The sequence below is a fragment of the Myotis yumanensis genome, unplaced genomic scaffold (assembly GCF_028538775.1).
Source record: "Myotis yumanensis isolate MYYU_CA2020_CCGP unplaced genomic scaffold, mMyoYum1.0.hap1 SCAF_2, whole genome shotgun sequence".
In the NCBI taxonomy this organism is placed as follows: Eukaryota; Metazoa; Chordata; class Mammalia; order Chiroptera; family Vespertilionidae; genus Myotis; species Myotis yumanensis.
In genome coordinates, this window is record NW_027223753.1 from 183,189,564 (window position 1) to 183,203,332 (window position 13,769).

The window sequence follows — 13,769 nt, forward strand, 5'->3', positions numbered from 1 at the left end:
TTGAATAAAAAAAAATTAGCAGCTCTTATCCAACATTCACTACCTGCCAAACATTCTTCTTAAGTGCTTTCCATTTACTGACATGCTTAATACTCACAAAAACCTCATGTGGTAGACATCCAAGTTGATAGGACTTCAATGACGTTAAAAATTCAGAGTTGTTGTTCTAGAATTTGACATTGGCTGATGAAAATAAACTACTTTCAGTTCTTCAGATGCCATTGTTAAAGATGCATATTATATTGGTCTGTTTGAAAGCAAGGTAGCGTCACACTATTTGTAGGGTCAATGTGGAGTGTAGGGAGGAGATGGGAATACATACTTAGAGGAAAAAGGAAATTTCTCTCAAAGTTTTACGCTTTGCAGTTGTCTCCTCCAAAATACTTCACAAAAATGTGAGAATATAAATGAAGATGTCAGCAACTAAAACATGCTGTTCTTGAATGAACAATGCTAAATAAAAAAGATGTTCTTGAACCTCTGATTTTATTGTAAATAAGATATTCAGTGGTAGAGGGTGCAAAACAATTTCAATAGCAGAAAATGTTTAAATAACTGATTACTATGGTTAAATGTAAAACAATGTCCTATAATTTTTTTGTTTTGGAGGGAAATACTGAAGTATTTAGGAGAAAGGGACCATTAGGATCTACAGGCCTACAACTTCCCCACAGATGGCTCAGGAAAAAAAAGAGAAATAAAATTTAAATGTGGTAAAATATTAATATTTGCAACATCTTGGTCAATTTTTTGGTATAATTTTTTAAACTCCTCTGCATGTTTGAAATTATTTTAAAGTACAAGTTAAAAAGAAAAGAAATGTGATGGGTGCTGTTTGTAGTGTGTGTGTGTGTGTGTGTCTATTTTGGGTTCTGAGCTGGGTGAAACAAACAAACAAAAATCATGCTGAAAATCAGGAAACAAACTGAGTATGTGTTTTGCATGAAAAAGAGAATCCCATAATAAATTCATCTCATCTGGCCCATTCTACGTACTTATGAAATGTAATTGTCATGGTTCTAACACCGCTTCTAAGAGAATAAAATCATTCCCCATAGAGGTCTTCATGGCTTCTTGTTAAATGCTTATCAAAGGTGAATCATAATAAGAATAGTTGAAGAGCAGTGGCTCGTGGGTAATTGCCTAGAAGCTCATTGGAATTTCAGAGGATAGGGATAAGAGGTGATAACTTACTTCCATGACTATAGTACAAATAAACTGTAGAATTGGACCAGCAGCCCCACTTGATTAACACATCAACCTCATAGGCTAGGGAACTTGTCTCTTGCTGCTTCTCTCAAATTTTTTTCTCTTCTGTGCAATCTTCTTTTTATAGGTTATTTCTTGCCTCCTCTCCTCTTTTAGAAAATTTATTTTTTTATTGGGATTTTTTTTTCTCTTTTCTCCCTTCCCACTTTTACTAGACCCCATTTTTCTTTCTTATCCATTCCAGTCTTGTATAATCAGAACAAGCTGGACATTATAAGATCGAGATATTGCATTTAGTGAATAAATGAGAACTTGGCTATATTATATTTAGAGCTAAATTTTTTAAATGTTTCTCTCAAGTAAAAACTGACCTCAAATTGTTATTTCCTTGAATTTTATTTCCTTTATTTTGTTTTGTTGTTTGTTTTTTTTGTTTGGTGGTGGTTGAGTGACACCACTTTTAAAATGGATCACAATTTAACTGTAGTGAAAATCTCTCAAATATGTTATTTCATACTTAGCTTTCAGAGTGCATGGATTTAGAGAACTGTGGATAAAGAATAAGAAGCCATATCTACAGTGGCAGCATTCCTCAGGGATATTTTGTAACAGATACAATGGTATCCAGTGCATACTGGGTAAGTATTGGCCTGGTTATTCCTGAGTTGACTCAGTAGTTACTCGGTAAAGAATTCTTCTCTACCCTGGGGAAAGGAAATTTTTACATCTTTCATGTACAGCATAAAGATTTCAAAAACAAGATTTTAGAAAGGGAAACTAAAAAAAAAAAGGTGAAGACCCCCAGTAGTTGTGAGCAGTTGGTACCATGGCCTGGATTAGCATAGAAGGTGATGGGAGACCCTGAAAGAGGAAGGTAAGTTTATAAGGTGGAGTTCAGGAGCCTGGTGACTATACTAAGTGAGCACTGACAGTTGGATTAATGGGGTTTTCAAACCACAGAATGTATATCTTGCTCTGGCTTCTCTCATTCCCATCCCTGACCTTACCAAACATATACTCCCACATAAAACACACTATTCTAATGAGCACACAAATCACTTGGGAATTTTACAGAAATTCAAATTCTGACTCAGTAGATGTGACAGAGTCTGAGATTTTACATTATAGGAAGCATGTAAGTGTGCCTTGGGCTTATGATCCATAGACCAGAATTTAACTAGCAAGACTTCATAGCACAGTGACTTTCTGGTGACTGTCAATGACATTCCATCTTAAATTATCTTAATGGGCCGAAACCGGTTTGGCTCAGTGGATAGAGCGTCGGCCTGCGGACTGAAGGGTCCCGGGTTCGATTCCGGTCAAGGGCATGTACCTGGGTTGAGGGCACATCCCCAGTGGGGGATGTGCAGGAGGCAGCTGATCGATGTTTCTCTCTCATCGATGTTTCTAACTCTCTATCTCTCTCCCTTCCTCTCTGTAAAAAATCAATAAAATATATTAAAAAAAAATTATCTTAATGGTTATACAGCTATAAATGTTATATTCTCTCCTCCTCAGATTTATAAACTATTTGGAATTTGGTTTCTACTTATATTTTGTCCCCACATAATATACAGATACACAGTGGACATTCAAGGAAGACATGCTCAAATAAATCCTACTTTAAATTCTACCACTGTACATAATCTTTAGATAAAAATTTCATGTTCACACAAGAAAAACTTACATGTGAAATTATGTTGGTTAGCACCCCAAAATAGAAGCAGAATAATGATTTGATTTGACGAGAGAAAACACACTTAACAAGATAAGTAAACACAAACCAAGCTGCTGTTCTTTTGCCTAATCTTAATGTCATTTACACGTAATATTTTATTTATCACAGATATTCTCTCCCACTTATGACCTTCCGGAAGCCCCACAATAGATGAACCAATGGACTGGAATATGTGATTTCTACTTAGGGCAATAGCAAAGAAACACTTCTAGTGAGTGGTCTTACAATCTTAGATTGTGGTTTAAGGCTAAAAAGTAGTGAAGGAAAATTAGGTAGAAGTAAGAGTGTTCCAAAAGGAAGAGAAGAAAAAAATGAACTGGATTTGATCTAGGAAAATATCTTGCTAACACTTGTTATGTTTCTTCTAAAACATTTATTTCTTCCCTGTCCCTGTTCTGTTTTTAATCTCACAGAACTTTTTCCTCGTTTCCTCCCTGTGCTTGGAGAAGAAAGACTGGAAATCACAATCAGGACAATCCATTTCCAGATAGTAGAGGGATTTGCGTAGCAAGTAAGAGTGCTTCAGGATCACTTAGCAGTGGTTCTCAACCTTCTGGCCCTTTAAATACAGTTCCTCAGGTTGTGACCCAACCATAAAATTATTTTCGTTGCTACTTCATAACTGTAATGTTGCTACTGTTATGAATCGTAAAGTAAATATCTGATATGCAGGATGGTCTTAGGCGACCCCTGTGAAAGGGTCGTTCGACCGCCAAAGGGGTCGCGACCCACAGGTTGAGAACCGCTGACTTAGAGGTAAAAGAGATTGCAATGATCTCACCCAAATGTGCAAGCAGCAATGTGTATAAACGTGCAAGTAGAAATACATACGTCATGTTACTTTTAAAGAGTTTATTCTACTTTCACAATAAAGATCTAATATTTATTGAGCACCACCCATGTAGCAGGCATTTTCTCTCTTTTTATTTATTTCTTTTGGAGAAAAAGGGGTTATGTTAGCTAATGTAGGGGGGAAAGCCAAAGCACATATTTTTAAAAGAATATAGGGTGAGGCAAACATAGGTTTATACTTGTTCATATAGAAAATAATACAATAATTAATAAATAATAATAAAAGAATAAACTGTTTCTTGTATTCACAACTGTAAACCTACATTTGCCTCACCCTGTATGTAAATTATCTAAATCTATTAAGGGTAGGGGAAAAAAATGGTGTTCATCAGTCATATTTAGTAATATGTCTGATAATGCTTTTTAATAAGCAAAAGTGTGTACATTATATAAAACATACTATACTACTTATTTTACTTAATATGCAAATGCACCATAACCTGACAGAGAAAAAGTGCTTTAAAGTTACCAATTCCACTGGTAAATAAGCATCTTGTTAAGGACCCTTGAATACAAATGATCTAAAAATCTTGTTCACAGCATGTTGATCAAGTTGGCTTTGGAGTAAAACATCCATTTTATCTCTAACACATCTCCAGCTCTGCCTCCCACCAATTGCTTTTTAAGTTCTTGTGTTAATGTAATGCATAATGACAATGCAGGGCATTTACATCTTGGCTGGGTAGTTCAGTTGTTCAGAGCATCATCCAGATATGCCAAGGTTTCCGGCTTTATCCCTGGTTAGGGCACATACAAGAATCGACCAATGAATGCATAAATTATTTGATCTCTTTCTCTCTTTTATATCTCTCTCTCTCCCCCTCTTTCTCATCTGTCTCCTTCTCTCCTTCCCTCCCTCCCACTCTACTCACTCCACTCACCACCCCCAAAATCATGTGACATTATGAGGACACAGTGAGAAGGTGGCCAGCTGCAAATCAGCAAGAGGGCCTTCACCAGAAAAATAAACTATTCGAAGAATAGCTGCTAGTTGAAAAGGTCTACTACAATGTTAAGGCAGTCGCTTGGCTTAAATGGTATTCCTAAGGTCATTCTCCAGTAGATAATGAGTTTCAGATACCTTTTTCCCATATAGACCTTAGCAGAAAAGATGCAGACCACGAGGTGATTTATTAAAGAAAAACAACTTGTTTCACCAAAGCCTCTATCACTGCTGTTTACACCTTGCCTAGTCAAAGCTGGTACATTTTCTTCCACAGCCCAAGTCCCATGCTACTTAAAACAATCAATGTGTGCCTTAAATTTGGCTTCCTGCTGTTTATGTCATCATGGAAATGTATTTCAAAATATTGTAGCTAGCTTCCAAATGAAGATAAAAACTCTTAAAAGAAAAGAAATAGTGAAAGGAATAACTTTTTCCCCCCTGTAAGAACATTATGCTAAGCCAAATAAGTCAGTCAGAGGAAGACAAATATCATATGATCTCACTCATTTGTGGAATATAATGAACAACATAAACTGATGAACAAAAACAGATCCAGCCCGGCTGGAGGAAGATGGCGGGCTCGCGGTGAGCAGACGTCAAGGGATGAAAATAGGTATGCCTAGAAGCAAATTTTAAAAGCATTTTCTCTTCAAATCTTTTTCCATACCACCTGATAAAGCATCTTGATTCACCATGGCCGTATCAGCAGTGAAATGGGCGATATCAAACAGAACTATTTTGAAACATTTATTTCCAATCCAAAATGGAGCTTTATACTGTGTTTGTCATAAATCCACATACTCTTTTCTTCCAGATGACTATAATTGCAAAGTAGAACTTGCTTTGACATCTGATGGCAGGACGATAGTTTGCTACCATCCTTCTGTGGATATTCCATATGAACACACCAAGCCTATCCCTCGGCCAGATCCTTTGCATAATTATGAAGAAACACAGGATCAAATACTGAAAACCAGATTAGAAGTAAAAGATGAACACTTGGAGCAAGGACCCATGATAGAACAACTTAGCAAAATGTTCTTTACTACTAAGCACCGTTGGTATCCTTATGGACAGTATCATACACGTCGTAGGAAACTGAATCCTCCAAAAGACAGATGATGTTGAGGTTTTCAGTAAAATGCTGTCCTGTTCTCATTTGCCATTTGAGAAAATGCAATTAGATATATTCACTACTATGTTATATAGTAAAATAATAATAAAATGTCTTTTCATCCAAAAAAAAAAAAAAAAAAAAAAAAAAACAGATCCAGAGACAGAGAAGTATCGATCAGATCGTCAAACCTCAGAGGGAAGGTAGGGGAGGATGGGGGGAAGGGAGAGAGATCAACCAATGGACTTGTAAGCATGCATATAAGCCTAACCAATGGACACAGACACCAGGGGATGGCTGAGGGCATGAGTGGGGGGTTGGGGGGCAATGGGTGGATAAGGACACATATGTAATATCTTAATCAATAAAGAAAATAAATATAAAAAATAAAAATAAATAAAAAAGGTTTGTAAAAGGGATTTCATTAAGATTTGCTTTGCTCTCTGGAAACACTGTAAGCTTGCCTCTACATTACAAATATATATATTTGAACACACACACACTCCACTTCTTGTCACCCCTATTTATTTAAAAAATAGATTTTTATTGATTTCAGAGAGGAAGGGAGCGTGAGAGAGAGAGATAGAAACATCAATGATAACAGGGAATCATTGATTGGCTGCCTCCTGCACACCCAACACTGGAGATCGAGCCCACAACCTAGGCATGTGCCCTGACCAGGAATTGAACCGTGACCTCCTGGTTCATAGGTTGACACTCAACCACTGAGCCACACTGGACAGGCACTATTTATTCATTTTGATACTTCTTTATTTACTTTGCATACTCTTGCTTATTTTCATAGCAATCTATGCTATATACTACGTCTGTAATATACAGCAACTCTAGCAGGGAGACATTTTTTTTGGTCTGAAAATGAGAACGAACTGAAAAAAAAAATCCATTACACTCTTAGTAACTGTGTTATTTGACATATCATTGAAACCCAAACAACACACCAGTCAGATTTCCCTATATTGTGTAATGAAAAGTTTGCAAGCATATTTTTACTATATATTCTTCGCAAGTGCTTCATTGTCTCCTGACAAATGGTCTGTAGCAAATCTCTAAAATCTTCTCTCCCAGTACTACAGCTTAAAAGATTCATACCATCAAACAGCGTACCTCAAAGGCTAATGTCTACTCTCCAAATTTCAAATAACATAGCCTAATAAAAATTTAAAGTCTGAGCTCCTCTCCAGGGAGCAGCTGTCAAGCATCTCTTGAAAGAAAGAAACATAAACAGCCTCCACCTAGAGTACCAATATCTTGTCTCTGAGAAAAGACATAGTAAGGGCAAGATTTTTTAAAATAAAAAATATCCAAGTTATGCTATTTGATGTTAAAATGATGGGCTTTTGATTTCTCAATAACCGAGGAACAAAATTGTTCCAAATATATCAGATCTATTTAGGAAGGGAAAATAGAAATCTCTCTATATATATGAAGATATACACACACATACACTTATACACAAACATATACATATATGTTCTATTTGGGGAACATTGTGTTTTTTTTAAAACTGCTTTCATCATCAATTTTCTGTGCAAAATCAGATTTATTCTGCTCCGAGCTGTATTTCATTAAATCATGGCTGCCCTGGAGACAAAGCAGAGCTCATTTTGTTCAGGGGAGCTCCACATTGTACTCTCCTCTCAACACGTTTCCTCAATAGTCCTTCATTTACACTTTCTGGTTCAGTAAAATTCCTTGCAGTAATACTTCTTCATAAAAACTTGATCTGAAAAACCCTGTGTAGAAAGAACCAAACTACTTTATGTTATCTACGGAACAATTTATTTGAGTACAGAGAGCCCTAGATTAAATTGGAAGTTTGCCACTTGCCTCCACAGAAATGCCACCTCATTTTTCAATTAGAGCATCTTAAATGAATGTATACTATCATCCTAATAAAGAAACTTATTTAAAATCAGTTAAATAGTAAATTTCTTTATAAGATGAAGCATAAATTATGTCTTTTGTGATTTATTTTCTACCCAGAATGCCTTCTGCTGACTTCGGGATGGAGGAGAAAAATATGCCATCTTAAAGAATAATGATCCTTATAAACTCCTCCCTGATGCTCTAATAACCTATATAATTCAGGTAAGATAGGTTACCATGGACATTAACCACATTTGGAAATGAATCAGTTACATTTTCTTTTGGTTACATTGTGGTTTACTCTTTTGTAAATACCAAAGAAATAGAGAACACAAATAAGGAAAACCATAAAGAGCCATTTTGAATTGGCAAGTGTTTGGAAAAATAGTTGCTGCTTTAAGGGGAAAAAATTCACTTAAATCATCTGCATTTATAAATCCAGAAGTTAAGTGCATATTCATGGATAATTTGTTATCCAAATTGATAATTTTATTATATCCAAACGTTATAATCTAGTACTATTTAAGGCAAAACTTTCAAATTAACCACTTGGTAATTATTGGTAATTAGGAAGAGATCAACCAAAGAATTTGTATGCAGATATGTGTAACTCATGGACACAGACAATAGAGTGGTGAAGGCCTGGGGTAGAGGGGACAGAGCACTAGAAGAGGTCAACGGGGCGGGGCGGAGCATATGTAATACTTTCAACAACAATTTTTTAAAAAAATTTGATAATTAAAATATGACAATAGAATATAAAACAATATTTAATTTAAAATTTTAAATCCTTGGGGTTCAAAATGCAGTTGATTATTAAAATATACATATATAACATATTGTGGTTTTATTCTATGATGATGAGCCAAATCTATCCCAATTTAAATTTAATAGAATCATAAGCATATCAAATATATTTGCTATTTAAAGATCATGAAAAATTAAGTATAAGAATGTACATTATTAAGTAGTAGAATTGGCATTGGATCAAGAAAAAAGTTAAGATTTCTAGCCATACTATATGCTATTTTCAGTACTGGTTACTCTGTAAGAAAAATGCTGTATATATCTAAACCCTATGGTAGTTTAAATGTGTGTAGGAATGAGAATGTCATCCTGTTTATCTTCACATTTTTTTCAAAACTGAGGGAAATTCAGGTTAACAATTATTCTTAACATGTAACCTTGCTTATATTAAGTATACTCATCATACTGACCATTATCTTATAAAAGACAACTATCACAATGTGTCAAAATTATAAATTGTGGTAAGTTTTATGCAGTTCTGAGAAAGAGACTAGTAAGGGAATAAGTAGCATGTTATAGGTAAATTTCTTAAAGAAGTGCCATTTAAACTAAGACTTGAAGATGAAGAAGTCAGCTAACAGAAGACTCTAGTTTCCCAAGTAGAGGACCTGAGCTAGTGTTATAAGGCTGCCTGGAACTCAGCGAGAGAGGGGGAAGAGAGAAATGGGTTAAAGTTGGAAAGGTGGCAAGGGCTAGATCATACAAAAGTTAGTAGAGACTGACAAGGAATTTTCATTTTATTCTAAATGCATGAAAAGCTATTGTACACATAAGCAAAAAAGCAAAATGATTTGATAAACTTTTAAAAATTATTATACTGGCTGGTGCATGGCTAATAGAGGGCAGGGGTGGTAGGTGGTACTCGGAAGTAGAAGGTTTAGGGTCTTTATGTTATGTTAATTATCTGGATTTCTTAGTTGAGTATGAAATAAAAAAGTTTTCCTGTAACGTGATAGAATTCACTGGACGCTCAATAAATTTTATGTGCAAGCCTAATGGTATGTACTTTAAAATTAATATATCTGACAAGCAAAGTACCATTCATCTTTAAATTATTTTATTGTTCATTGAAATTGAGAATATCTGTTCATCTGTTCTCTCCTTTAGCTGAGTAATCTTAAATTTGCTAAATATGGCTCAGATGGTACATTTATGCATACAGATGGGCAGACAGAGACAGATATGTAGGTTGATAGATATAAACATATATACATACTAGAGGCTTGATGCACGAAGATTCGTGCAAGAATGGGCCTTCCTTCCCCTGGCTGCCTGCACCGCCTTTGCTCTGGCTGGAGCCACCTTGTTGCTCCACGCCTGTGTGTGCAAATTAATCCACCATTTTTGTTGGGTTAATTTGCATACTCACTCCTGATTGGCTGGTGGGTGTCACGAAGGTACAGTCAATTTGCATCTTTCTTTCTCTTTTATTAGTGTAGATTACATATAATTTTCTCTATTTGAGTAGTATATAATGCATTTGGGACAATATTAGATGAAAAGTTTATTCTACTTTTCATTAAATATATTAAAATTTTAGTTAATAGTTTTTATTCCCACCATTGTAGTTTGCAATCCAGAAGAATACAAAATCACACCTGTTCCAGTTGGCTGCTTTACCATGTGATTTGTGCTTAAAGCCTTTTTATAATGTTTTGATGTAAGAACTGATATACAGAAGTGTTTTTGTACTTGCATTTTTTTCCCTCAATGCCATTTTATTTTCTATTCACTTTTGAGGTCCAAAAAATGCTACTATATGTTCACAAGATATTTTTTCTCAGCTAACTTTTAACTTGGAAATGGGTTTTTGAAATCTTTTATCCATCTGTAGTGTGGGACTCAATTAAAGAACAGAAGAGAAACTCTAACTGCTCCAAAGACTTTAAGGATATCTTAATCTCATGTAACACACAAATGGTCTAGGCAGCATATTTAGTCTAAATCAGTCCTTAATGCAAAAACCTTTATAGAACTGGGTTGCACCAAGAAAATCCATCAGCATAACACAATGATCGGAATAAATCTGTACCAAGCTGTGCTTGTTTTTGGAAGGCTATGCAAAGGTTTACAAAGTACAACTATTCTGAAGATTCCTGGGAACTTAATCTGTCTGTGATAAGTTCTTATGAGAAGTTGATTTAGGAACATAAATATGTTCTAACTTAGAAGCCTGAGGACATTTGAACATTCCAGAGAAATCAAACAAACACATACTATGGCAAAGATGTCAGAAGAATGTTTTAAAGATTGTAGCATGACCAGCATGTTAAATGTGACAGCAACTATTTCAAATACCTGGGGAGGGTCTCAGAAGGTAATGTAGGTAACACATAAAATTTTAAAATAGTAACAAGTATCGGTGGATTGATCAATCAATTGATAGCAACCTTTCTGATAATACACAGCATTTTGTAAGTTATGCAAAACACCCTTTTCAAACTTGGATAAGTCAATGTAAGTGAGAAATTAACTTTTTAAAAATATAACTCAATGTTTCCAAAGGAAGATTGTTTCTGTTGCTTTTTTATGTGTAAAGGCCCCCACTTGCCAATATATGATGTTGCAATCCTGCTCTTTTAGATGGCAAAGAAAGGGAATTATGTGAGCATTAGAGATATTTACAGACTTGGGGGAAAAATACCCATGGCCCAGGGAATTCAAAGGCAGAAGACCCTTTCTAATACACAAATGGCTCCCTGCATTGGGGAAAATGCTATTAAAGACCAGTGACCTGCTGGATCAAGTCCGCTAGTGTGAGAGGACTCGATATGTTGGCGTAACTAATGTGATACAATGGCCAGCATTGTACAGAATTGGTGTTTTTTTTTTAGAATTTTTATTATCAAGAATTTGCTCCTTGATTATTTAATCTTTCTTTCTCATTATATTCTCCAATATTAGAACTTTCTACTCTTTCCATTCCTATACTTTCCAGTCCAAATTAAATTCGTGATTTACCATCTTTTCTAATATATACCTCCTGAATCTCTCCTAGATCCTGGCCATGTCCTTTATAGTTTCAACAGCAATTATATAAAAGGATTCACTATTTAAATAGTGTCACATTAGGTTATGTTGTGTGACTTTCCTACTTCTGGTTTACCCGCAGCCTCTGCTCCTAATATAACCCTGGGAACCCAAGATGGGCTTTAGGACAGTGACTTTTAACCAGGAGTGATTTACCCTCCAGGGGACATTTGGCAATGCCTGGAGACATTTTTGGTTGTCACAACTGAGGATGCAGAGGTCATAAATGCTACTAAACCATGTACAACATGCAATGTACAACACAGCCCTCACAACAAACAATTTAAGATGCCAATAGTACTGAGACTGAGGAGAAACTCAGCTCTGAAGGCATTTGTTTTATAATTGATTCTGCCAAACACATGAATCTTGATATAAAATAGAGAAGGGGGATGAATTTAGTTTTTAGGTGTTAGTAAATGGTTACACTTAAAATATTAACAATGTCTACTGTAAGGTCTCATTTCTGATATTTTAGAGAAATAATTAAGTTTCTGTGGGATGGATTTTTCTGTCTCTATGTGGTTTACAGAACACCAGTTGTGTTCTACAATGTTAACTGCATTGTGACTATTTTTCTAATCTTTAATTACAGAGTATAAGAAGAGAGGGAAAGATAATGTTTTGAAGTTTTTTGGACAAAACGGATAAAGGAGTAGAGATTATCCATCAATAAGTGTTGGAAGTTATACATGTATTGAATAGCCATGTCTTGAGTTTATTTATAGGGAAACATGAGTTTGTAAATCACATTTGACAGAATAAAACATCTGTGCATTCCCTTGTTCTTGAGTAACAAATTTATTACCCAACTTTAGTGATCTGCTTATCTAGGTTTCTTATAATACCCTGTTTTGTTGTTGTTTTGTGTTTGTTTTATTTTTATCTTAGTCTCTATTCTGTTTTACTACTATTTACCCTATGGTATTCTAGTTTTGACTTGTATGTCACTTCAAATAATTTTAGAGATCTTTGGGTTAAAAATTTTAATGGTATTCAGTTTACCAAATATTTTTTTAGTGTCTATGTCACTTTAAGAAAGTATTGAAAGTTTATATATTATATAATATATATTATATATTATATTATTGATTTCAGAGAAAAAGGGAGAGAGAGATAGAAACATCAATGATGAGAGAGAATCATTGATTGGCTGCCTCCTGCATGCCCCCAACTTGGGATTGAGCCCACAACCCAGGCATGTGCCCTTGACTGGCATCAAACCTAAGACCCTGCAGTCTGCAGGCCAATGCTTTATCCACTGAGCCAAACCAACTAGGGCAATTTTGAAGGCCATAAAAATAAGAAGCTCAAGGATATTTATAATTTGATACGTAAATAAAGAGAAGCATGCTAATAACTATTAAACACAGAAAAATTAGAGAAGATCAGACTGACTAAATGTTCAAAATACAGAATTCACTTCTTTTTGTGAAGGAGAGAAGTATGAAGGCTTTGAGATAAAGTTAGCTACAAAATCTAAACTTTTAACAGGTGGAGATGTCAGAGAAAGAAAATATTTCAAAGGACTAGTATCAAGAAAAATAAAGATTTTAAAAAGAATGGTTATGTTTAGGTTACAGTAAGGGTTGTGGTGGACACAGTTGGTGATTTAGTCAGTAGTTCTTGTTAAAGCAAGACTGTGATCCAATTCTAGCCAGTGGAACAAAGGGGGACATCAGTGGTGGTCTTAATGCTACTGAAAGTTTTTCCTCCTTACTAATGTATGAGAACTAGATGAGGTCATGACTCCTAGATGAAGTCACACCTTCAGAACTTCCTTGCTCACCAGTTCCTTCCAAATAAAAATATTCTGATTGATAATATGATCAGATGTTACTGGAACATTAATCCCCATGGAAAGGTAGGGACTAATGTTGGATTGTGCACTAGTGTTACAGGTTTTGAATAGCATACTGTGACAATTTATACTTCATTTTGTAGATCGGTGGAAAATCTTTCATAGCAGAATACTATAATTGTGAAAATTTGTAGTAAAGTAATAAATGTTTTACTGTTGTATCACCTACACTTATACTATGCTCAGGCATGTAGTAGGTGCTAGGTAAATATTTGATGAACAAATAAAGGAATGAAACCTTATAGTTATTATAGTCTTTAATAACTCATAATAGCTTAATATTTAACCCTATTTAATAAAACTATTTGGATTTATAACAAGTGAA

The 13,769-nt window shown here is 35.0% G+C and overlaps 1 protein-coding gene and 1 pseudogene across 6 annotated transcripts in view; one reads left to right on the forward strand and one right to left on the reverse strand.

The window, feature by feature from the left end:
- Positions 1-13,769, reverse strand: part of NLGN1 (neuroligin 1) — an 835,296-nt gene that overhangs the window by 107,043 nt on the left and 714,484 nt on the right. The gene's annotated exons all lie outside the window — the stretch shown is intronic.
- Positions 5,308-5,988, forward strand: LOC139002254 (large ribosomal subunit protein mL42 pseudogene; annotated as a pseudogene).